This window comes from Dermacentor albipictus, unplaced genomic scaffold (genome assembly GCF_038994185.2).
Source record: "Dermacentor albipictus isolate Rhodes 1998 colony unplaced genomic scaffold, USDA_Dalb.pri_finalv2 scaffold_13, whole genome shotgun sequence".
Lineage (NCBI taxonomy): Eukaryota > Metazoa > Arthropoda > Arachnida > Ixodida > Ixodidae > Dermacentor > Dermacentor albipictus.
Genome location: NW_027225567.1, coordinates 4,293,654 through 4,319,999, shown reverse-complemented (window position 1 = coordinate 4,319,999; position 26,346 = coordinate 4,293,654). Strand labels below are relative to the sequence as shown.

Genomic DNA, 26,346 nt, shown 5'->3' with positions numbered 1-26,346 from the left:
TTCAACTTCATCTTCATCTCTGCGCAAAGTTGGTGTACGCACACTTAGTTTAGAAGGTGCAGTCATTTGGGACTGAAATGTTTACAGCTGATCTTTTTTCTATTATTTTTCTCACAGCATCTGCATCGTAAGCGAACCGGGAGCCAGAACGCAGGTGATGACAATGCGATTTTGAAAACGTAGCGCCTCTCTAGACGGATATTTATTTCCCGCACATTGCAATTCATCTCTTGTAGCGCTCTGTAGATTGACGTCCCGTCCAATGGTGTAGAAGTTAACCTTTAAATAGCGGAGGAGGGTTGGAACAGTCAGACGGAGGCTTCTATAATTATATAACCGGAACGATAGTTATATCAAAGGCAGTGGGCGCGCGATCAAACCCCAGCCGCTGCGACCGCTCTTCTTTGAAGGCGAAAAGTAAGTAGACTGTTTACCTGCGCATTTGGTGCTCGTTAAAAAGCCCCATCTGGTCGAAATTATTCCGCAAAAGCTCAATACGGCATGCCTCATAATCATATTGCGGGTATGGCACGTAAAATCGACAAATTCGATTTTTTTTTCAAACCTAGTGGGCATGGTTTACAATAGCTCAGTACATTGTGTAATATCGCCGGCAAGCGAGCAGCTGTAAATTGTCAGGCACGTTTCACTTGGCACACTGTCCGTTTGCCCAAAATCTCAGACTTTCACCGATGTCGTTGAGCGTGCTTGCCGGCATCGCATAGACGATTGCTTATATAGTTATGTGGCGTGAAATTATTCATTAACTTTACCTAATTGCGCATGCCGCACCACGAAGCACCGAACTACGTTCAACCCCTTCGTGTGCGGCGTGATAATGAGCCTGTCATCGCACTGCCCTCTACCGACGACCTGTTTCCCATTCGATGTTGGCGCAACTCGTGTTTGGGCGCTAAGTCACGGCACCAGGGGTGAGACAGACCAATTTATCGCGCTACAGCAAGTTTTCATTTTGCGCTGCCCCACTGCGTATCGGGTAGGTTTAGTACGATCTGCGCTTCGTGGTGCCATGTGCGTAATCAGAATAATTTGATGAATGAGTTGACGCTTGTTATTTCGGTCCACGTGGCCACTTCTAAACCTAGAAACACGGAACTACACTGTTGTGATGACACCTTTAAACACCTCACTATAAGCATATGCCGTCAAGTGCATTAGAAAATTAAGGTGTGGGGTGTTACGCGCAAAAAACACCACATGATTATACGAGGCACCACGTAGTGAGTGATCGGACTGCCTGGGGCTCTTCAACGTGCACAGAGTGCGCGGTACGCGGGTGGTTTCGCCGGGATTCGATCGCGCGACCTCGTGCTTAGCAGCGCAACGCCCTAACAACTACGCGACCACGGTGGCTCCCGTCAAGTTCGTAGCTAGGAAGCTAATATAATGTAATTTTATTAACCCCTCGGTGCCCGATTTATTTTAATCTCGAGCAACAATTGCAAACTTTGTGGTTTATTTCGATTTTGCCCTTTTAATAAAAACTACGCTGGAAAACTTCATTGCACTGCCATATTTATCAAAATTGCCTCGTCCTGAATTCTCGGCAGCGCCAGTTGTTCAATATTCAGCCAATGGGGAAAATTTATTCATACGGGCACGTACTTAACTAAGGGCTAGTTCTTGTCTTCTGAAACACGTTTAATCTGAATAAAGCTTACAAAGTCACCCTTACTGCTCACAAATGCTGATGAGGGCTGAAGAGGCAGTCCTTGTGCGTATTGAGGCTGAGTGTAGCACGGCACTTGGAGTACACGAAAACCATCTCTTCATTACAGTTGGTCTGCACCTCTACCGCGTGCCTTTCTACAAGTGCCCTGTGCCCCGCGTGCTCATGCTGGCGTCCCAAGTTGGCGCTGGCTTCACGAGACGCATCCTCGACGCCACTAAAACTGTTCTCGTGGCCGATGTTTTCACGAAGGAGCCGTCTATATGGAGAACACATAAAGATCAAAACTGGCCCGTCATTTCCGTGACTTAATGTCTCGCCGAAAATTATTCGGTATGTCACGGATACGCGACGCTGGAATAATTCGGGACTGGGTCAATTTATTCCTCTCAAGCATTTTTAAGTGTACCCTGTAGTAAAAAGAAGCTATATAAAATGAAACTCGATTTAACGAAGTGATGACCACGCTCGAATTATTTTGTCAAGTAGGGAAGTTTCTAAAATCGGGAAAGGAATTTTTTGAGCCTTCAAAATTTAAAAATGTAAGGCGACACGCAAAAGTTAATGCGGCATTGTAATTGCCGCTAATCCAGCCGTCTGCTGCATAAACAACGAAATAACGAAAGGAACCACCACCACCCCTACCGAGGCGGTGTTCGTCCGCAGTTCCGTGGATGGCACGGTCGCATCTTCGTCAAAATACAGCTAGGGCCGCGGATGGGGCACCTAGATGTTTTAAAGCGTTAGCTTTAGAACGTACTGTCGAAGAAAAACCCGTCTGTATCAAAATTAGAAAGAAATCACCGTTTTTTACCTAATTTATTTCAGAGAAAACTTTGTTAAATAGAGTTCGGCCAAATTAGTTTGGTTAATTCGGGTAGATGACAAAATTGAACTCTATGGGCACTTTCCGGGGAATGCGAATTTTTTGGTTAGATTGGGAACTTCGTAAAATTGGGTTGCGTTAGATCGAGTTTTAACTGTGTACTAAAGTGCCACAGGACGACACTGCAACTGCTCGTTTGCAGTCCCGCGAGACAGCGTTTTGGACTCTGTGTTAGTCATTCACTTAGTGAAAACAAAGTAAGCGGTAAAACCATGAACACAGAGAGCACGCTAATTATTATTTTAATGAACAACTGACTGATTATTTCAAGAAGAGGTCGTACTGTAATAACGAGAGCCCGGCCGTGCTCGCAAGTCTCCAGGTGGTGGTTCAGTGATTCCTAGGCTAGCTTTCCGCAGTTTGTCTCTCTGCTACGACCGCGGACAGTGAGGCGGGCGATCACATTAGTCACGAGAGGAACCACAGGTACGACTTGCAACACCGGTATATCGTTGCGACACAAGGCATAGCTGCCAGATCAGTGAGCCATGCCAGCCAGCCATGGACGCAGATGCAGCAAAAGACATGTCGGCAGGGGCATTCCACAGGTTGTCGGTATACAGCAGCTCTTGCGGAGGCCTGGGCTCGAAGTTCTCCACGGAGTACACTCTAAAAACTAGGAAGGGTATCGCAGGAGTGAAGCGGCCGGTTCACTCTTCAAAGCGTCGTTTTACTCTCGCAAAATGTCGAGGAGAGTGAAATGCATTGTTCACTCTGTCACGAAGGAGAGAGTGAAATGTGCTTTTCACTCTCCCCTTCACAGAGAGAGTAGAATGCCCGTTCTACTCTTGCGGCAAGAGAGAACAAAACGTAGCGTAATCTTCTGCTTCAACTGTAGGTGGCTGGCCCCGAACATGGAAATGTATCATTCATGCACGCTGAGCAAAGAACACATCGTTTTGCTTCTAAGAGAACAGGCCGCCGCAGTTCAAAGGCACGCGTAGCGAGCGCTCTACTTTTTCACTCGGAGTTGCTTCACGGCGCGCGCACGCTCAAGATCGCGGAACAACACAGCACCGGAGAAAGGTGGTCCTTACAGTGAGCAGCACAGCAGCCGCGAAGGCCAGCCAAGGGAGATCGTATGTCAGCCATCTCGCTTCGCCACGAAAACACGACAGTCGTTCGTCATGCCTTGGATATAACAGCAAATCCTCCACGGTAAGTGAATTATAACTTAGGTGCACATTCTCCGTATATGTGATGCTATCGCCAAGAAGTCGTCGCTGCGCTTAGCCGACGCGATTGACAAAGGACTAGGCATACGCGCTGTGTCTCTCAATGTCAATCGAAAAAGCCAGTCGTCGCGATAACTGCATGTGATTTTATCACTCTGCCGTTGTCCGTAAGAGCTTTAAAGATCGCAAACGCTGCCAGAACTATGGTATGTTCAATAAGACGCCAGGCGCGAGGACGCTTAAAATGGTTCGTTCACCAGCCCGTGACTCCGAGCCTATGCAGAGCGTTATTAGCGTGCGCTTTGGGTGTTTGAATTTATTCAGTTTGGCAGTCTACTGTGTACGGAACGCTGTTGAACTCAGGAATCACATAACAGAAGGCGTCATTTTGCTGGCAGCATGCTTTTTTTATAAATAAACCACGCGCTTGACGGTGTCTCGCGCAGGGGGAATCTGCGACCACTGAAGTTACGTGCAGCACCAGTGCTAGTTAGAAACTTTGCCGCAGGCATTTAGCTGCATGCTGCAAGAGGTCAGTTGGGCGCGTTATCTTGAACTTACTGAAAACACATGAGGAATCCATGTTTTTTGCTGAAAAAAGTATAAATCCCATATAAGCGATCTTGCGCGCGGCAGCTACAAGCGACGCGATGGAGATGGCTGTCGCGTTCGCTCGTCGCCTACAAGTCGTACTCCGTGCGAGCGACGATATTGAGCGACGCCTCCCCGGTGTTGCCGGCATGAGGGCTGCAATCACGCGTGACGCGTGCTTTAGTAATTTACGTTGATGTATTTTAATAAAAAAGTTGCATAAAATATTTCCGGGGGTCTCGCCGTAGGTTCTTATCTTTGCACGTGTAAAAATTGAATCATTTGCTCGTTCCGCGCTACAATCAATAGTATTTGAGCGATGTACATACATCCACTTCCGGCTTCGCGCTATTGGCTGGTCGCTCATAGCACTTTCGGGCGACGAGCGACGATTTCTAGATTTCCAGAACCGAGCCATCTGTTCAAGCGACGGCCCGTTTTGTCGCTCGTCGCCGTCGCGCACTAAATCGCTCTCACAGTGTTTATCCCTAAGACTGAACTGTTCTTGCTCATGTATTGAAATGGTGTGATTATAGGTAGGTCTGGTTTTGTCTCCTGTTGCGGTTTTCGTGCACGGTGCGAAACTGAAGGGATGCTTATGTCTACGAACTCGGTGAATTGTCGAGCAGCTAGTTATGCATCGGCATCGAATATAACGGCTGTTGTGTGGAATTACAATTGCAAGGGCGCTTTGCATACGCTTATTGTTTTGGACATGCCTGTGCATTTGCTAATATGAGTTGGCGTGTCAAAGTTATGTCATATGAACAGCTAAATCAGCCTTCCTTTGCGGGTTACAAGCGTAATGTGTGCATTTTGCTATTGCATGGCAGATCAAAATGTGTTTATCGCTTGAATATTTTTAGTAGAGAAATAAAATATCAAAATAAAATGTTGCTTTAATTCCGTGTTACCAGTCTGTCGTACACTGAACAATAGGTTGGTGTAATAAACTAATAACTGCGGTTTAACTGCAACTTTTACATGCCTTCAAGAATCTAAAATGCTAGATTTCAAACTGCAGCAGTAGTCGGGTCTGTCAAAAATCAACTCCATTGTGCACCTCATACATGAAAATAAGTTCATGCGTTTTAGCAAGCTTAGATGCAGGCCGCAGTGAACTTTCTTGTTAGTATTGAAATGTGGGTAAGCTTGCCATAACAAGCCTTGTTGCCCTTTTTTATAGGCACGTCCATATATCCATTGAACTGAAGGACAATATTTTCATCCCTAGTGAGCATCATGTTTGCAGCTATTATCCTCAAATTATGGCTTCAGCAGTGGCACAACCAGGGATGGCGCGGGGGGCACACTGGGTACGTGCTTAGGATGTGTCACAAGTGGTGTTTGCGATATACCAGACTCATGACAGACCTATGATAACTGAAAATGACCAATATTCTATTCATTAGCAGTAGTATTCTAACATTCGTGCCGAACGAGGATGAACTGTCCGTTATTTCTTTTTTGTGTAAATCTAAAATTGAAGTTAATTTAGCAGTTGACTGTTGCAGTCATTTGGATGTTTTGCATGCATTTCACTAAGAAGACTAAGAGCTAAGACTTTCTTTTATTGCCATGGCCTTGACTGTCTTGATGTTGTTTTGCACCATGCCCTTGTGTTGACTTTTGCATATGATATTTTTCAGGCACCCGCTTTATAAAACTCAAGAAGGCAGCTGCAAGGACACGAGGATGTGAAAGAGCCAGTGCAGCGCGACTTCACTTAGTGCAGAGGAGCCTATGCCAAAAAATCAAAATACATTGGCATGCAGTTTGGACAAGAAAACTAGTATGTGGGTATATTGGGTGTACCATTTGACCAAATGTAAACAAAATCAAGATACAGTATGTTATACCAAGATGAAAATTCTCACGCGCTCCAGGCAGTCATCTTCATGTTATATTTATGTAATTTCTCCGATTGGAAAGTCAAATCAAGTATGCTCTCTGGAGACAAACACATAGCAGCAAATGTCATTGAAATGTTAGAAATTGGTTTTGAAAAAGCTGATTAGTTCTGAGAAGTGACTGCTTTTTGTCTTGCCTCTCAACAGATACATCCATGTGATAAAAAAATAGTGGTACAATGAAATTGCATATTTGCTCAGTGACATGATACGTACTTGCAATGAGCACAGTGCCTGTGTTTACTGTAAAAAGCAACAGCCCATGCTTGGTTAGGTTAGGCCCACTACAACATGCAGGCATGGGTGATTGGCGCTTTTTTTTATTTCTGTGTCGTGAGGTTTATTGACGTGCGTATAGGTGCAATGGCACGCAGTATGGCTAGTACAAAAAAGGGGGGGTAGATATATGTAGCTCAATGTACACGACACAGTGCAAACGGAATCCGTGTTCAGCCACTATGTTAAATGCCATGTACGCAAATTTTACAACGCTACTCATTCGAAGCGCGCACAGGTGCATATTGAAGAAAAGTTTTCCAGGGTACATAATTTAGTGCGTAATTTACACCAATTTTGCTTTAACTACAAGACATAAAAATTTGAATATACTGCACGGAAAAACCTAGAGCGAATTAAATTGTGTCAGCTTCGTGTGTATACATATAGTCTTTCCTATGCATTAGGTTTTTCGCGTAATGCATTACCAGTTGACAGCCTATCTTATGTGTACTCTGTTTACATTACAGTTGTTTATTAGTTTGCTCATTTGTTTTGCAACTTATGAAATGCCGGTGTATATATATTTTCAACATTTGACATAACCCTGTATGTTTTGTAGGGACAACCCAGGACTTGCATTTCTCAGCACCCAGTCAACTGCCAGAAGTGGCTCGAACACAGGCCACCAGTAAGTGGACATCAGTTGCGATTTCACATTATGCAGTTGGCTGCTGCCTTGTACTGAGGCTTTTTTTTAATGAGATGGTGGTGTCGTTCTAATGTACATTTTGACCACAAAGGTGCGATCATGTCTCACAGAGGCATATATGGTTGCTATTTTCTGCGAGGGACGTGTTCTCGTGTTCGTGAAGCATTTGTGTTTGGCAGTATTGTCGCCCAATGAGTCAGATATAAACACTGTAACTCGCCACTGCCGGGAAGTAGTTGCGAGAAACACAATATATTATGACGCTGTAAAGTTATTTCATTAATTCGAAGGAACATTTTGCAGCAGGAAAAAAGGTTGCTATTCCAGGTAAACATGTCTTTTTCTCACAAGTTGTTTAACCAAACTGGGGATGCGTGAAATTCATGACTTATGAATAGATTTTAATTCATCCTTTAGTAATGCTTCTAAAAGAGACTAGAAATAGCATGTGACTACCTCTCCTATCAGCAGATCATACACTTACAGTCATAAGTGGTAGTTCCATGCAGTCTCGCACTCTATATAACCTTTCCTTTCAGCAGCATTGGAACTGGCGGCTGCGTTTTCAGAAGGAGGAGTGCACTTGGCACTGTACATGTATGTGTGAATTCGGTTTTCTTTGTATGTGTCGGCTCACTGACACAAACAGTGCAAAAATCAGTTGTACCATGAGGCTGACGACGCCTTCTGCTGCTAGAAATGTGGCACTTCATATTTTATAGTACTGCATGACATTTAAATCAAAGCTAGCACACAAAATGATCAAGAAAACTAACCGCTGTTATAGCTGTTTTCCTCGAATAAAGCTTGTCCTTTGTGGACTGTGGTAATCTGAGCTCTCCACCGATGTTTCAGTAGTATTATCCCTTAGTGAGTGAGGGATTGGGGGCAAATAATCGTGTTAGTCTTTAAATGGTGTCCTAATTATGTGTATTTGTTGCAAAAAAGTTGTCTAGAATACTTTATTGTGTAGTGTAAAGCTTATGAAACCATCAGCAACTAGTGAGTTGCTAACATGCATATGCATTTTTCACTATACAGGTGGCACTCGGCTGTACCACTGCAGTGCTGCGGAAATTGCCAGCACCAGCGGCTTTGCAACAGCTGTTTCACAGCATGTCGGTATGTGCTAAGTTATAGTTATGTTGGGATGGGTTAGTATTATGGACCACTGCTACTCTGTATTGTGACAGATTCATATGATAAGTGATGTAATGGGTACAGCGAAAACCTGTGAATGTTTTACTATGGTACATAAAAAGGCTTTCCTTTTCGTCACTGGAGCAGGGGAGAAGAGCATGCAGGCACTCCTGAATGTACATATATTTAAAAACATGAGAGAGACATATATATATACAGTAAAAGCTCGTTAATTCGAACCGCAAGGGGAAGCCGCTTCAGTTCGAATTAACGAAAGTTCGAACTAACGAAAGTGAAGGAGCGCAACAGTACACTGCGATTTGGAAGCAGTAGGGAATGTCAGAAATTTGGCGTGTCAGAAAGTGATGGCGTGTGCGGCGGGCACACGCTATCTTCAAGTCGAAGCTCTGGGTCCGACTGTGCCACACCACCGATGCACACAGAAACTAACGTTAGCAGAGGCTTAACACCATCACAATGAATCGCGACGGCCGATACCTCCTAAGCTGGAAACAGAGGTACACAACCGATGAAGACTGCCGAGACAAAGACGCCGAACATGTGAAGGTGGCGAAGGCCCTGATTCGTTGGTTCTTGATTGCAAGCGCAGCTGCGACGTACTTGATTCGCTGTGTTTTGGCGCTTGCCGTGCCATCTCCGCACAACATTAGCAGCTGCACAAGATTTGCAAAGCCTCCGAGATTCGCAACGCGCAAGAAGTCTCGGAGGTTACGTAGAACGGAGAGGCGGCAGCCGCCGCTGCCTTCTGGCGGACGCCGCGTCGATTAGATTTTTTTCCGATTTTGCCTTCTCTCGCCGTTCTCTCCGTTTAGGAGGCAATACAGCCTTGTGTGTAGGCAGTAGGCGCGTTTCTCTGGCCGTGTGCCAGGCGAGCGTAGTTCGAATTATCCGTGAGGGAACCTTCTCGCGTTCGAATTAACGGACTTTTTTATACATGGACTCCTGTGGAGCTTGGCCGGACCAAATCATACAGTTCGAATTAACGAGCTTTCACTATATATATATATATATATATATATATATATATATATATACACACAATTAAACTAAAATCAAGGACATTCCATCTTTCATTGTGAATTGACTTGTACAGCGCAAAAATACAACACAGACCACAGAGAAGCCCGCATGTTAACAGGTTTGATACACACAATAATTCAACAGATTTGATACTTCAGGTGTGCTATTTTACGCAAGGGGTAAGGGAAAGGGGATAAAACCAGAAAAAAGAGTGGAGTGGAAAAGGAAGGAATCGTGCCAAAAGCCATGAGAAACATTGTGCAGCCAGGATTGCCAGCAGGACATCTAAAAAGCACTCTGATAAAATTACATACAGGGCAACCTTACGTATTGTTTGTTTCAATCAACTCAGATCACATGCAGCCCTTACTGCAATCAAGTTGTTTCCTTATGTCATGGGGGAATGATGCGGGCCCAAAAAACTGTTTAGAGCTGAAGGATTATGTTCCATGCTAGCCTCATTACCTGCTTTTTATCATATTGTTAGCAGCTGCTCATGTTAGGGACAAAAAGTAAGAGTACGAGCTTTTTCCTGATTCGCCATTCCACACAACATGTCTTTGTGACTACATGTACATGCAGATGATCCACAGATGAAAAATATTCAGTGCAGTAGAATCTCATTACAAGATACACTTGGTTGTAAGAGACATCTGAAAATGGTTTGGTTGGTTTTCGGATGTTTGCCACGTTAACAACGCTGTACACAAGAGTCACCTTTGTTACTAACGACTTTTTAAGTATTCACTACTTCGAAGGGACACAACCTAGACACATTCACTTAATAATAATAATAATATTTGGGGTTTTACGTGCCAAAACCACTTTCTGATTATGAGGCACGCCGTAGTGGAGGACTCCGGAAATTTTGACCACCTGGGGTTCTTTAACGTGCACCTAAATCTAAGCACACGGGTGTTTTCGCATTTCGCCCCCATCGAAATGCGGCCGCCGTGGCCGGGATTCGATCCCGCGACCTCGTGCTCAGCAGCCCAACACCATAGCCACTGAGCAACCACGGCGGGTCACATTCACTTCATGCACCTTGTGTGCACCGAAGGGCGTAAAGATCACGCAATCCTCACACAGGTCAATTGCGCATGTCTCTTTAGCATGAACTACAAAAGGAGGGCAACGAGGACAGTGCAGGGCAGAAAGTGTCTACAGTTGAAGCTGATGAGCGTCTAAGAGCACCTCAAAGGCACTGCGAGCAACAAGGCTTGCAAAATGAAGTGTTTACCTTCCAGAAGTTAGGAAGGAAGCTAACACAATCTACAGCAACTAAAAAGCTGTGAATGCCTTCTTTAAAGAGCCCCTAAACCACCGAGGTTGAAATTTAGTTGCGGTGTTGCAGTTGTACATGTTAAGGCAACGAACACGTAGCCACGAGAATTTTTCGAAACGATGCAGTAATAGTGGAGCTACGTGTTTGATTATCGAAAAGTAGTCCCCGCTCATTTTACTCTTTCATCTGGTACCCGCCATCTGGACAGTATCGTCTTTTCCTCGCCTAGTACACCTCCAAATGTTACGGGACAGGCCATCGCCAACGAGCTCTGTTGCTGCCGCGCAGGCCCGTCGTCCTGCGAAGGGTGGCGCTAATGACCTCGCCAATACAATGGAACTGTATGGTGACTCTAGTTGAAGAGCCTCATAGGGAGACCCTTCTGTTGGCATTTCTGTTCTCTGCCCCCATTGGCTGCTCACAATGGCATCGCGAGCAACGCGACGAGGAAGAAGGAGTGTGTATTTGCTTGCAGGCCTTGCCGGCAGTCGTACACTTTCGTTCGACCAATCGACAGCACCGGAAACTGGTGACATCATCAGAGACAGCCTGGTGATGTCAGGACAAACTGGGGGGTCAGTAACGTGGAAAGTTGGGCTAGTTGGTGAGTGATCATAGTACCTTGCTGGTGAAGCAGCGCACAAACACGGACACAGTGAAGACACTGGGGGGTGCAGGATAGGTCCAGAGAGGCGCAAGGGGTCGTTTTCTTCATATTGTGGTGGTCCCACAGTGCGTAGCACTGTGGCATTTGGCATCGTCAATTGTGACGGCATTCTGATTTTGATGCGCGTGTTTACTTGAAATGTTCAAAAAATGTCAAGAAGTGGTTTAGGGGCCCTTTAAGCCACCTTGAGCAATTATTCCTTCAGATATATCTAAACATACTTCAGTGATGATGCATAATAATGTGATCTAGTCTGGCTCCTCAGTGTTTTAAAATTTTTGGTGTTGAGAGACATGTTTCTCATGCCTCTTGAGTATCTCTTCTAATGAGGCTTAACTGTAATGTACACACACAATTGTGTAACTCCTCCTGCAAGTATTAGTCATTAAGCCTGGTCACTGATGTGCAAAGCGTGTGGTTAAGTTTTGATGTCCGTACTTTTTAGAGCTATGGTTAATAATTCAGGCTGTTCTTCTTGGTTCTTCGATGCAGGAGACAATGCCTACGAAATTATTGGCCCTGATGACGAGAGCCCTCAAGGGGCAAACGACATCTCTGTTGCAGAAGTGAGCCCGATACCACCTGAAGTTAGCATGACAGGTGGCACGGCAGCAATAGATACAGAGACGGCCATGTCTACTGCAGCTGCAACAGTGTACGAGGCAAGCAGGAGTGTGTCGGCGTCAGCAGCAGTGTCAGAAGGAATTGCACCAGGCCTGGTAGCGCAACATGTGTGCTATCACTGTGACTTTTTTTGTAGTGCATACAACTCATTTGCTCAACATACAAAAGCTTTTCACCGCGACTGTGAGCCAGTGTTCTTGTGCAGCAAGTGCAAGACTAAGTTAGGTGTTATAACACAGTACAAGCATCACTTTAAGATATGCAAACATATTACAGTTGTTGCCTCCCCAGCCAGTCCATATAGCGACAACAATGTGGAACACATGGTGGGACACACCTCTTCCCCATTAGAAGATAGTAGAGACTCTCAGTGTTGTTGCTAGATTAACTGGTCTTTGTAGGCAACTAGAAGGACAACACAGGTGTCATAAGATTGTTGTTTATGTTGTTGTTGAAGAGGTAAAAAAGAAGTTTGATGCAGCTGAAGTGCCAACTGATATTGAGCAAATCAAAAACAACCACCTGAGAAAGCAACACTCTCGAAATTTGGGTATCTATGTGCCGCCAACTCTGGTAAGGAAGGCATAGGACAGAAGTGTGATGAAAATCACACAGACACTGCTGTTCCATCACTGGTCACAGTGAGCAGTGACTTGTAGGGCAAGAGAGTGAACTGAAACGAACATTATGGCATAGTGTCATGCTCCCATGTGACCACTTTCCATGTTATTTTGCATGATACAGCTCAACATCCAGAAACGAGACTGCAACCTGTCTGTAAAAAGCTTTCATAAAAAATTATTCACAACACTATTAACACAGCAGTATCTTCTTTTTTGGGGGTTCGGGGTTCCCGGGTGTCCATTAATGCAAAAATTGCGGAAAGAAAGAACATGTGTCGTACTTACACCTTTTTAACAAGTACGAGGGGGACAGAACTTTTCTAGTCATGCATCTTCATCATACTATCAAGTTTTTAAATGCCTTTTATAATTATTATTACCAGTTATATCTGAGTGCATTGTATGCATTTAGCAGGTGTAAAATCAGGTCAGTTGGATCAGATGCCTTATCTGCAAGAGAGCCCTATATTCAAGAAATTTGAATTAAAATAGGTACGTTAGAAACGCAGTCTTTCAGCACTTTATTGCGTGTGGTTTAAGCATTGCTCAATACTTTTGTGGATGGCAGTTTCAACCGGCACAGCACTGCACTTTGTTACGGTCACGTGTCTTCAAAGCGGTGTTTACCATTTGTGTTGATCTGTTTCTGTATTCATAGAGCAAGTTTTTAATTTATTTTTTTCTGCATTCTTGTGCTTGCACTAAGCTTGTATAAGGCAGTTACAAAATGGGCGTCACTATAGCGAACTGTTCTGTTGAGCTTACACTTGCAAATAATAGTGTTCAGATGGCCGCACTTCTATGTAGGTGCACCGATAGCTTTGGGTATGTTCTCATGTTTGTATAAAGCTTATATCAGCTAGTTACAAAATGTATGTAACTAAGCATTGTGATATTCTTTAAAGAACTGCTTGGTTGATTTTACACTTGTGAATTAGTATTGAGGCGGTGATATTTCCATGTAGGTGCACTGCTAGCTTTCTGTGTGATCACGTGTTTGTATTAAGCTTTTACAAGGGAGTTACAGGATGCACGTCACTAAGCGCTCTGATATTTTTAAAGAACTGCTTTGTTGGTTTTACACCTGTGAGTAATAGTACTCTGGTGGCACTAGTCGTGTGTAGGTACACAGGGACCATTTGTATACATTATGCTCATATAAAGCAGTTACAAAGTGTATGTCACTAATCACTGTGATATTTGTTGAAGATTTGCTGTGATGGTTTTACACATGTGAAGAATAGTGGTCAGGACACATTACTTGCGATGTATAGTTGAATTTATACAGTGCCAAGACATGGGCTGTATACATACCAAAAGAAATGTATGTCATTATATTGTTGGGATTATTACTGTTTGGATTTTATTAAACTCTAATAACATTTTTTCTTGTATCAATTGAGGTATGGCAATTCGTCATGCAACGAAACTGAGGACCTGAACTTGTGCATACAAATAAGCAGCTAATTTAGGAGTATACTGCTCATATTCTGCGAAACCAGTTTAACAAATCTTGTACTACAATGCTGGAAAAATGAGAGCTGACAGGGATGTACAGAAAGAGTTCTGCACTGGCTGAAGGACTGCCCCACACTGGAGTTGGTCATGTTGCGTTTATTGGAGTAGAACAGTAAGTGCACTTCTATTAAAAATGTGACAGTCAATGCAGAAACATAAGGCAGACGAGCAGATGTCGCATATTTTTTTCAGGGCCTTCCATGCCTACTACTGCATTTCTAGTCTTCCTGTGCTCTTCGTATAAGCCCCTGTTCAGCCAAGGCTTTTACTCCATGACAGTTGTTCTACTGGGTTCGTAGCAATATTGAAGAAAAAAAATGCAATGGTTTTCAAGAACTTTCGAGGCCCCGACACAGTAACTTCAAGGACGTCGTGCGATTTTTTTAGTAGTTTGGACAGGCAATAACTTGCTCAACAACATCGTTCACTTTAATGCAAACAAAAGAATACAAAACAAATCGCATTTCACTGATTTCAAACATTTGAAACACTGCTAATTTGCCTTTCACCACCCATCACTAAATGCACACAAGGAAGCATTTCAAGAAAGCGCTCAGTTTTTCTGCAATAGCACAATTAACTACTTGGACCTGCAACATTTGCAGTTTTTTAATACTGTTTGGTTTGACAGTGTATGTGATGTCATCTGTTGCCTCAGCTTTTCACCACCAAATAAGCAAGTCATTTGTAATTTCTTTTTATTGTGTCTGTAGCTCTCGATTTACTCATCACGGCTTTTCTTCGAATGCCTCAACTGTTGAGCTTCCTGCTTCTGCTCGTCCAAGTACATTTGTCGCCGGTTCCATGTGCCTAAAACTGGTATCTGCAGCTCCTTTGTAATTGCAACTTTAAGGATGTCGCTTTCCTTCTATTACTTCCACAGACAATTCTCTGTGACATGCGAAGAGTGTCACAGAAGGGAAAAAAAAACGCTTGGCAATGTCTGCTAAGTTTAGCCAAGTGTACAAATTTAAGGACTTTCCAGTACTTCTAAAAATTCCAGGGTTTTCAATGCCTTGAAAATGGCATTTTAGAAATAAAGGGGTTTCAAGGATCGCTACAAACCCTGGATTCTAGCACCTAAATAATTTTACAAGCTCATTTTGCCATGGAGTTCGGAAATTCATGCTTTATAGCTAACGCTGCACTATCTCTGTACATTGAAGCCACGAGAGCGCAACCATTTTGGAGTAAAGCAAAATACTGAAAGCTTCTAATACCGCTCTTTTTCTATGGAGCTTCGTATTGCCTAGTTAAGTTTACGAATCTGCCTGGTTTTGGTGGGCGTTTCGTCGACATTTTCTGTGAGAAGTAGATGACTAACCCCCGTATTCAGAAATGTATCTTAATACAAAGCTCATGCTTGACTGTATATAAACGACGCCTGGTGCGAACGTCCCCCAGACGCTCACTGCCTTTCTTTTCGTGCGTTCACGACTTGCGTCATTTAGATCAAGTCAAGCATGGGCTTCAAGTTATGATGCATTTCTGAATATGGGGGTAAGCGTGCGCAATTCCGGGCAACGCATCGTGCCATTGACACTGAGAGGAAACGGGGAAAACAAAGTTAACGCCCTATGCACCTAAACTTTCGCGTACCTGTGGTGTGCGTGTATCGTGGAAGAAGAAACAGCGCAAACACGAGGACGAAAAAAAGCATCAACCACACCAGCGCTTCGTGGTGTGGTCCATGTTTTTGCGTTGTCCTTGCGTTGCGCTGTTTCTTCTAAAATGCTCAACCAACTAGCTGGCAAGTCCATCCTGTGCATATATATTGAACACACGTATGAATGTAGATGGTCTTCGAAGCTTTTAGAACGAGCACTACCATAGGATACGAGCAGTGCACGCGTAACAAGTGGACACATTAGTCATTTAAACATGCGTGCCAATGCATGTGACGCGGCTATCGGCATAAGCAGTCTCCAAATGCTGGAATGCATGCTCTTCAAAACGCTAACGATCCGCTGCTAATGCAGGAAAACAGCTCACAGCGGACTGAACCGAACTCTAAATTAATGCACTTGAAAAGAACGCCTTCACGGCAGCGTGAGGCACGTCGAAATACCTGGTACTGGCGTCTAAGTTGACCACATCACATACGAATGGAACTGGCGGAAAAAATAAACAGAAATGCTCACCAGTATACGCGCGACTTAAATTCATATACGTGGATGGTTGGCACGATACTTTGTATCCGCGTATTTTCGGAGAACATATAATGCATGGACTGGAAAAGCACTCGATCGTGAGCTGAACGGCACATTTGTTATTTTCCTGGAGTGACGACAAGCCGTGAATAGTTCTCACGTCGTCGTCTACGTTGTATTCTTTCGTTAGTCGTAGCAAGGAATGGAAATGATGCAAACGCAAACGTATTCCAGTACACAACAGCACAGCACACTGCAGAGAAACTCTACCCACCGCAGCCGATTCCTCAAGTACATTTGTTATATATATAACCTCTAAAAGAACACGACTCAGCGTGGTGGCTCTATGGTGTAATGGTTACGATGTGTGCTTTGAATTGTATAGATGCGAGTGTACGCGGGTTCGAATCCACGTGATGTATAGAGCAATGTGGTTCTCCATAAGTATGTGATTCCCTCGACTATTGTGTTCTAATCAGACTACGTGTCTCCTGATTGTGAAATGTGCGAAGACAATTGCGGATTAAGTAAGTGTTAATTAGCTTTTTCTTTTCTCCGCAGTGGCGTTCGGGACGCATACGCATAGGCCGATTCCGAGCAGTCACGCCTCATGGTAGGCAGCAAATAGCCAGGAAAAATGACTTTAAAATCCTGCATAACTTTGCTCACGCCTATTCTGGAGGCCGCTTGGAATTGGGCCACTGACTCTGAGGAGCCGCCTAATGAACGGTATATCAGCGACCCTAATTTGATCTGATTTCCTGCCTGCATGCGTGGCCAGGACCTTCGCTAAGGGGGTATTGAGAAGAGTACTAGCACTCTGTTTGGGGGAGTAGAAGTACTCGGTCTGGTGGAGTGCCATTAGCCGTGCTGTGAGAGTATTAGCACTCTGCGGAAGAGTACTAGCAATCCCTTGGGGTGGAGTAACAAAACTCTGTCAACAGGAGTTGACCTACTCTCTCTCATAGAGGGTCGATCTACTCTCGAAAAAGACAGTGAAATATGGGACAAGCCGCTACTCCCTCAAAGAGAGTGCCCGGCACTCTCTTTGTTTTTAGAGTGTAGACGGCCGATTCACTCGGCATATCGGCACGCTGGTTCGCACTCCGGCTAGAACATGGTGCGGCCAGCGGTTCAGGAGCCAAATTGCCGAACCAGCCCCGTTCAGATGAAACCCAGGTGTTGTTACGTGAATGGGATCTGCCGAACGCCAAGTTGTGGAATGATACGCGTGTCCAATACTGTGATGCAGAACCCAGTTTACGCGACTCTTCTCCGGCACCACATGGTGAGGACGTGGTCCGGCGTTGGAGAGGCGCGCCCGGTCTTCGGTCAGCTTGGCCAGATGCGGGTGCTGGAGTGCACCGTCCCGTGGACACGCCTGGTCGAACCGAACATTCCATGATAGAGCTCAGAAACGTTCCAACCTGAAAAGATTCGTCTTCTGTCAGCTCGCAGCACGAGGCATGAGAGACACATGCCAGAGCGCACCACATATAGAAGGCGGCCGAGGAAGATGACGCTGGCTATGAGAGGGCGCTTTCGAAAGATACTCGCGTGCTGGCGAATTAGTGGCCCATCCCCTGGAGACCGTAGGGTCCCGGAAGATCCAGCTAAACACCAGAAGAATACAAAGCAGCAGAAGGGCCACATCGCGGATACCGCGGTCTATACCAGCATCGGATTATTGTTGGCACATGACGGTTCAAAATTTATCTATTGAATTGAACAAGCGAGGAATGTTGACCACTATCCCAACTTTTTCTTTTGCTCATGAGATGAAACTGAGAAACTCGCCTGGCTATCGACAGCAATTAACCGTCTGGGCACTGCCGGCAGCCCTTTTTTCCTTCCGAAATATGTACGCCTAGTGAAATCCGCCTGTGTTTTTTTTTTCACTAATAAACGTTCTAGCCTGCAGCCAATGAGTCTTTCATTGATAACGTCTTCCTGAAGCTTCGAAAAGGATATGCTCTTGGGCGCCATCAAGTAACTTGTTTAAAACCAAACAAATCACTGGCAGCTGCAACGTACTCTCTTAGATGTTAAGTTTACATTTTATTGATTGCAAATGGTTTGTATTCTCTTCGCTGCCAAGATACTGCGTCTGCAACGCGCGTTCTGTTCGCAATGTTTATTTATGCGCTATTTATATTAGCGCAATGCAGGTTGTTTGTAGACAAATTCCTAATTCACGGCGTAATGTCGTCGGCCACCGATGTTGCATTCCTACAGTTACATGCGGATGCCACCACTAATTATTCCAAAGCCTTCCCTATTTTTCACTTTCATATATTTTACTCTACATTAAGGGCTTCCGCTGAACCGATTTGCCATTTGTGGTGAAAAAGAAGCTATTCATGCATTTTAAACTCCACATAACTTTTATTATCTGTTTTCCAATGTGTACGTGTAGCTAAAGATGCTGAGTAATGTGGTGATACCTAAGTCGCTTTTACCTTAAGGTACCCTTCCCTCAAAATAACTTCCATATTGTTCTGATTCGAGTTCTTTGCAAACTCATAAATAGACGTGCACTCGGAAATCCAGGCCACGCATTAATTGCTTATTTGTTGAGCTTAACCATATAGGATTGTCGTTTGTATGATAATGGGCCTGAATATGCTGTATATTCTAACATATATTCTACAAGATATGCTTTTCATCTGTCAAGAACCTAAGCAAACTATCACATAATATGGCATTAAAGAAGCGGCATTCACCTGATTTCTCGCATTATCGTATACAGCAATTCGACCCTTTTATGCAAGTGGGTCTGTTACCTTGTCTTCCCCGAAGTGAAGACTGCTTTGACCATTACGCCGGGAATAGCATTCACCAATGCATAGTCATTCTTCAGAAGAATGAACGATAGCGCCTATTGCAACGGTTATTCGGGTGGAAACTTTGAGAGACAGAGCGCAAGATGCAAGAAAAAAAAAGGCAGGAAGGTTTACCAGAACAAGAACGCGATTCGCTGCTCGCCCCTAGAAAGTGGGGGAGGTCGACGTACAAAGATGAGGAGCAAATGACACTTTCAGTGCTGTTGCCCGTTCTACAAAGGCGAAAGTTTACCCTCTGCACCCCTCAAATCCAGCTATACTAAATACCTTACTCAATGAGCAAGAGCTTGGTGCCTTGGTCACGTACATCACAGCTGCGGAAGGCCACAAGAGCACTGCGCCGACGAGTGAAGTTAGGCGTCCCATTACGTCGACGACTCCAATACACATCAAAAGTGGGATTTCTCCCTCTTTTTTAATCTTCCGTTTTCTATTGCCCACCCCCAGTGCAGGGCTTAGCCCTGGTTAACAATTCCGAGTTCATTTATGCTGTGCTTCTTTTTCTCTTTGCAACTACATTCCCATTAAACGAGCAAAAAGCGTCCCCTCTTATTGTTATTTTCTTAATTATTTCACAATTCACACCTCACCACGTACCTTCATACATGTCTTACGGATAACAACTACAGTATATATATATATATATATATATATATATATATATATATATATATATATATATATATATCCTACTTCTCCAAGCAACGAGTGTGTAGAACCGACCGATGGTATATTACTCAGAATTTTGTTGCCCACACTGTGCCGTGTTTAGCAGTTGTTATGTATGTACTTGCAAACAGTCATTGCTACATGCTTTTAAACAAAAGAGCCTTCATTATAACACTGCACGGAGTAGGCACCGTATGGACTACAATTAAAATATGGGGAAATTGGTTTAGCATGTTCATCGATAGGGCGGCGTAAAGATAAGGAAAGGACGAAATACGGTCGGGAAATAAGTTAGTTGCAATGTGCGCCTTTGGGCGTAGTAACGTAAAACTATTCCAAAACTTTCTGTTCCAATTCTGCAATCAGCCCACCGCGATTGGTCAAAAGAAAAAACAACTTCATTTAGTCGCCTGCAGAACAACACCATGACTAAATGGCGCTGTGACGCGGGCCCTGACGTCTTCTCAGCGGGGGGTCTCTACTCAACTCCAGCACGTGTTACTCCCGCGGTCGGTCGCCCTGAGGGGCAACGTTCCGCCAGTTTCGCTCGGCCTTTGTCTTTCAAGAGCCGCCGAGACCTGCTGGACGGCCCAGGTTTGGCTTCATGGTCGTAGCATTCCGCGGCAGCCGCGAGTCGTGGCGTAATTGTTGCACTTGTCGAAGCTTCGTCGGGGAACTTGGTGCAATCCTAGAGGATGTGCGTCAGGGTGGCCCTCTCCCGCTGGCACACGCGGCACACATCACTCACATATAATTTCGGGTACAGATGATTCATTAACACTGCGGTGGGTAAGGAACCAGTTTGCAATTGTCTGAACAGCACCGCCTCCGCTCGGCTCAGCCGCGGGTGCGGGAGTAGGAAAGTCCTTTGAGCCAGGCGGTGTAACTGTGTAAGTTCGTTGAACGCCGTCATGCGGTCCTTGGCACTACACCACGTTGGACGGTCGATTGCAGCGGCGCGGTTGGTTAGCGCTCGCGCCACTGCGTGTGCCGTCTCGTTGTGGTTATCGTGCTACTCCGACGCATTGTTGCCCGCGTGCGCCGGGAACCACTTGATTCTAACATACCTATTGTCTCGTTGCAGGTCAGCCGAGCACAGAACGCGCACAGCCTCACCACACACTTTGCCCTTGGCATAATTCCGCACTGCACTTCGCGAATCACACAACACCGTCTGGCACCCGGGGTCGGCAATGGCCAGGGCAATGGCCACCTCCTCCGCGTGACAAGCCTCGCGGACCCGTAAGCTCGCCACTGCCCTCGTCGCGCCACACGACGCCTCGATGACGGTAGCTACGAACGCCGCGCTGTCTCCCTGGTATTCTGCCGCATCCACAAACCTTGCGTGCTCGTCCTTGGCGTGAAAGTCGATGAGGGCCTTGGCCCTCACCGCTCTTCTCTCCTTCTTAAACTCCGGGTTCATGTTTCTCGTGATGAGGTCTACCCGAATCCGGCACCTGGTCCCGTCTGGGACAGAAACGTCGCTACTCGCCTTTTTCGCCCCGGGCGTGAAGCCCAAGTATTGAAGTATGCGTCTGCCGGCTTCGGTCATAGAGAGCCGCTCCAGCTTGGCGGTCAGTCGCGCTTCCGCAATTTCCTCGAGGGTATTGTGTACTCCCAGGCTCAGTAGCTTGTTGGTGTTCGTACACTCGAATAGTCCGAGCGTCGCCTTGTAAGCTCAGCGTATCACGGCCTTGATCTCATTCTTTTCACACTGCATCCAGTTGTGGAAGGCTGCAACGTAGGTGACATGGCTGATCACGAAGGAGTGCACAAGCCGAATCAAGCTTTCCTCCTTCATCCCTGTTAAGAATGGCCGTACGGGGGGACAACGTGCCAATCCAACCGGGACGGGGCGCACTTCAGAGAACTGCGGATAACCGGCAGCCACGTGGCGCGGGGTCACCTCAGTGGAGTCCTCGAGGGGAGGTAATTAGCGCAACCTCCCCATGAGCTTTTCGAGACACCAGACACGGCGCAGAGTTCTACTAAGCCCCTCTGACATCGGCTCCAGACCTTTACACCAGTGTGTGTGTATGCGGCGCGTGTATGTTAGCCCTCATCCTCCTCCAAAAGGGCGGGTCATCTTGAAAGACGTCGAACTATGACGTCGAGCGGAGAGCTTATAAGCAGCGAATGGGGGCTGCTAGAGTAGGCTCGTTGTCGTGCTCGAGATGTACTAGTGAGCTGAGAGCTCATTGTCGTGCTAGAAATGTACTCGTGAGCTGCGTGCTCGTTGTCTTGCTAGAAATGTACTCGTGAGCTGTGTGCTCGTAAGCTGTTTGCTGTATGTTAGTCTTACGGGCTGCATATGGGAGTCACGCTATACTGTCGATGTATGTCTTGTCTAAGATGTAAATAGTGTAAATAAATCCTGCTCGCCTAGTTTTGTCACCCCAAGGTCCTCCCTACAACTACGACCGCTCCAACCCCGACAACTGAATGGCAGCGGTGAGATCGGCCTATGGCTCCTAGATCGGCCTACGGCTCCTAAATCGGCCTACGACTCGGAGACAGCAACAGCAGCTGACGGACGTTGGCACTTGGTGACCGACCGGTATCCTGATCAAGTTGGAGGGGACTTGGGATAGACCACCTCTTGCAACTAACTGGATATGGCGGAGAAGGACTGGTGATATGGTGCTGCTTCAGTGGGTAAGCGCTTGGTTTTGGCTGTAAGTTTTACCAGGCTTCAATTTCTCTGTGTTTTGGAATTTGATTCGCTGGGGATCTTTTACTTGTATTTTGATTTGCGTGGGTATCACAGCAAGTATTGTGTGACAGCAGAGCCAAAGCCTAAAGTAGCGACCATGGTCCTAATGTGTTTAACGGGAGCTGACCTGTTGTGGTTGTGTGATGAGCTCGAGGTAGACGTATAGAAGGACTTGAAGGAATCAGAGAGTCGTAAAACCATTCTCGCAAGTAACAATGATTTGAAATTCATAGAACAAATTGGTAACGGAATTCTAAGAAAAAGACAGGAACAGCAAAATCAATTAAGCAAGAACGCCAAGAGCGCGAGCGAAAACGTCAAGAGCGTGAGCAGAAACGGCAAGAGGTAGAAAAAGAAATTGTAGCAGTGAAGGAACAGACACAAAATTTGCAGCAGTTAAGCGCACGAGGTCAAGAGCGGCTTGAGGAATCTGTAGGCTGGACGCAGCGAATGTGGGAGGAAGTAGACAGCAGATATCAGTTGAAAGCCGAGGAAAGTAGCACCTGCGAGATTAGCAGCACGTTCATAAGTGAACTCGAAGTGCTAACAGTTAACGATGCCTCAGTGGCAGCAGAGGCCGTTAAAGGCCATAGTGAAAGCGACGAGGTGCTGTGTCAACAGAGGACTGTAAAGACAGCTAGGCCAGCTGCGAACAAATTGGGACAGTCACCGCGTGTGTGCGTCGCATGTAAAGTTAACGAGGTTGCTAGCGAAGTAGAGAGTACTGCTGGCCCGACAGACGCGAGCACCCATGTCGAGTCAGATATGCGTGCCGAAGTGATTTGCGAGCTGGACGATAAAAAGCACCATAAAAAGAAGCGACGTAAAGATCAGAAGACGGTGACTAATGTAGCGAAGCCAAAGACGGCGAGAGACCCAAAAGGGCAGTGCGCGAGGAAAAGGAAGGTGCGGTCGTCCATGACGATGTTGACGCACCCAACACGTTCGAGCCACCGGTCAAAAGGAGACCGAGAAGCATGTTCTGCACGGACGCGGACAAAGGGCACGGGGCAGTTAAATTCCTCGTCGTTCCGTCGTTCTTTGCGAAGCTCAGCCTGCAGGGCGAGGGAGCGCAAGGTGGCAAGACGAGACCAGGTGGGGAGTAGCGACGCGGTCAATCGAGGTCGTGATGAAAACGGGGCGCCAGGACGCAAATTTGCAGGGGACTGTAACGTCTTGGGGGAGCTGATAGTGAGTCAGCCCTTTTGTTATTCCTCGGTAGCCAGAGTAGCTTTCGAACCGAGACCACCTCGAATATGGCTCAAAAGTATGAGTCAGGCGTAAACGTTCGGAACGGGAGGCCAAGAGAGCTTCCGTAGAAGTAAAGCATGTTGTTTTGTTTTATTTTTTGAGCATCGGATAATGTTCGCGTTTTACGTTTCTTTCAATATGTAAAAGTATGAGCTTTGCTGGTTTTTGTTCGAGAAGCTCCGAGGTTTGAAATAGGTGTTTTATGTAAACATGTGGTCTCGCGAGATGTTCATTAATGAGTGCATAGGCTTTCTTTTTTGTGTGTGTGCGAGTAACCTGAGTAAAGGTTATCGCTGAGAGACCTATGGTAACGCGCATGTGTTTTAGTTTACCTTCTTTTTCTTATAAGCTTTTTTTTATTTTCTAAGGTTAAGCGCGTAGATTTTCAGTAAGTGCTTGATATGCACTGAGAAGAACTCCTTTAGCGCGTGTCCTGTGTGGACGGAAGGAAGCAGAATGTTTATGACTGGGTTGCTCGTGTGTGCTGAGGGCAGCCGTAGTCTGACTTCTCTAGTACGCGTGCGTAGAACTAGTTATTAGAAGACACATTTCTTCGAAGTTTCCTCTGTGTTGCGTAATTTACGCAAGTTTGGTTGATCGGTTAAGGAACGTGTCCAGTGTGGGCTAAAGAAGCAAATGTGAGTAAGCCTGATAAAAACTTTGTGTATGACGCAAGTACGCGTTCTGAATAGAGACCACAAAGCCATCGCGTTTGTGATTGCGTACCTGTGGAGTTGGCCAGACGGTTCAGTGGCAACAGTACATGAGATAAGCACGCCACTGTGATAGGATAAGAACAGGCTGTTCGTTAACTTAGGCTGCTTAAGTTATATTTGGGTATTGGTATTTAAGAGCCTTCGGTTCAGTTCTGCGTAAACCTTTACTCTTGTGCAGCGCGACGGTCGGGTTTGGTCGAACTCAAGAGGAACGTGAACGCTCGCTTTGGCGGCACAAATCTTTGGGGCAAAATTTAGGATTCGCAGTCGAGTGACTTGCATTGAAATTTTGATAGGAAGCCTGGTAGGTTAACAGCTAATTCCGGGCATTTGAACGCTGAGCGGTATTGTGTTGCCGGGATCGACTCTTCTGTGCCAGTTGTTGTGAGACGGTTGAAGGCATTCCAAGTACGCAGCGGTTGCAGAGAGCAACCCCTGCGCTCAGCAGGAAGAGAATGGCTCGCCAGCCATTCTCTTCCTGCCCAGCGGTTGCCAGCACTGGCCAGGCGAGATTTTCCGGGCCATAGAGGAACTGTTAGGAATGGCCATACGGGGTGCAACGTGCCAATCCAACCGGGACGGGGCGCACTTCAGAGAACGGCGGATAACCGGCAGCCACGTGGCGTGGGGTCAGCTCAGGGGAGTCTTCGAGGGGAGGTAATTGGCGGAACCTCCCCATGAGCTTTTCGAGACACCAGACACGGCGCAGAGTTCTACGAAGCCCCTCTGACGTCGGCTCCAGACCTTTACACCAGTGTGTGTGTGTGCGGCACGTGTATGTTAGCCCTCATCCTCCTCCAAGTCGACAGCCCTCATCCTCCTCCAAAAGGGCGGGTCATCTTGAATGACGTCGAACTATGACGTCGAGCGGAGAGCTTATAAGCAGCGAGTGTGGGCTGCTAGAGTGTGCTCGTTGTCGTGCTCGAGATGTACTAGTGAGCTGAGAGCTCGTTGTCGTGCTAGAAATGTACTCGTGAGCTGCGTGCTCGTTGTCGTGCTAGAAATGTCCTCGTGAGCTGTGTGCTCGTAAGCTGTTTGCTGTGTGTTAGTCTTGCGGGCTCCATATGGGAGTCACGCTAGAGTGTCGATGTATGTCTTGTCTAAGGTGTAAATACTGTAAATAAATCCTGTTCACCGAGTTCCTCTCTACGACCTTCAACTCCTTCAAATGGTGGCAGTGTCGAGATCGCCCGACGACTCCTACATCTGGTTGACATCGGTGGCATCGTCCGACAACTCTGACATCCCGGCCTTGCGGTTGGCGACCCGTCTGATGAGACGTATTGCATTGGTAATCTTGGCTGTAAGGCGGGAAATGGTCTCGCCGTTGCCCCTTCGCTTGCCCCCACTTCACCTGTCTGTCACGCGACGTCACGAAAACCGCGATAGCACCCCATCTGATATGACGTGTACACACGGATTATGCATCATCTGACCGAACAAAACAGAAATAGTTATTTCTGATTCGAAGCCTCTTTGCCAGTAGCCCTCGACTATAGGTCAAATGTTTTCGGGTTGCACCCACTTCACCTGCCTCTAACGCGACGTTACAAAACCACAAAAACTTACCACGTCAAAGTGAAGCACACGAGTTAAAGATGCATTATTATGCCGAACAAAACTGAATTTTTCTTCTGAATAGCCGCAGACTGCCCCGTTTCGAAAAAAATAAAAGATGGCTGCCGCTGATCGCTCCGGCACTGGCTACTCGCCCCTGCCGGAGCGCATGGGTTTATTTGCGTGTAACAAAACTTTTTGCATGGCCGCGTAACGTTTTCGAGAACTTTCGGCACGTTTACGACCTCGTTCTGCCAACTCTTTGCTGAGGATCCGTTTTAGCGTCATTCTTAAACTTCCATTGCATGCCGTCGCGATTGTCGACGAGCCACCGCAAGCTAAGTAAGAGAAAGCGGACCAATCGCAGAC

General features: G+C 46.1%; 1 long non-coding RNA gene across 1 annotated transcript; it reads left to right on the top strand.

Moving 5' to 3' along the window:
• The first annotated feature begins 7,141 nt into the window (after window positions 1-7,141).
• LOC135912993 (uncharacterized) lies at window positions 7,142-11,902 on the top strand. Its single transcript, XR_010567867.2, has 3 exons — window positions 7,142-7,159; window positions 8,222-8,302; window positions 11,806-11,902. It is a non-coding gene; the product is annotated as an uncharacterized lncRNA (long non-coding RNA).
• The last annotated feature ends 14,444 nt before the right edge of the window (window positions 11,903-26,346 follow it).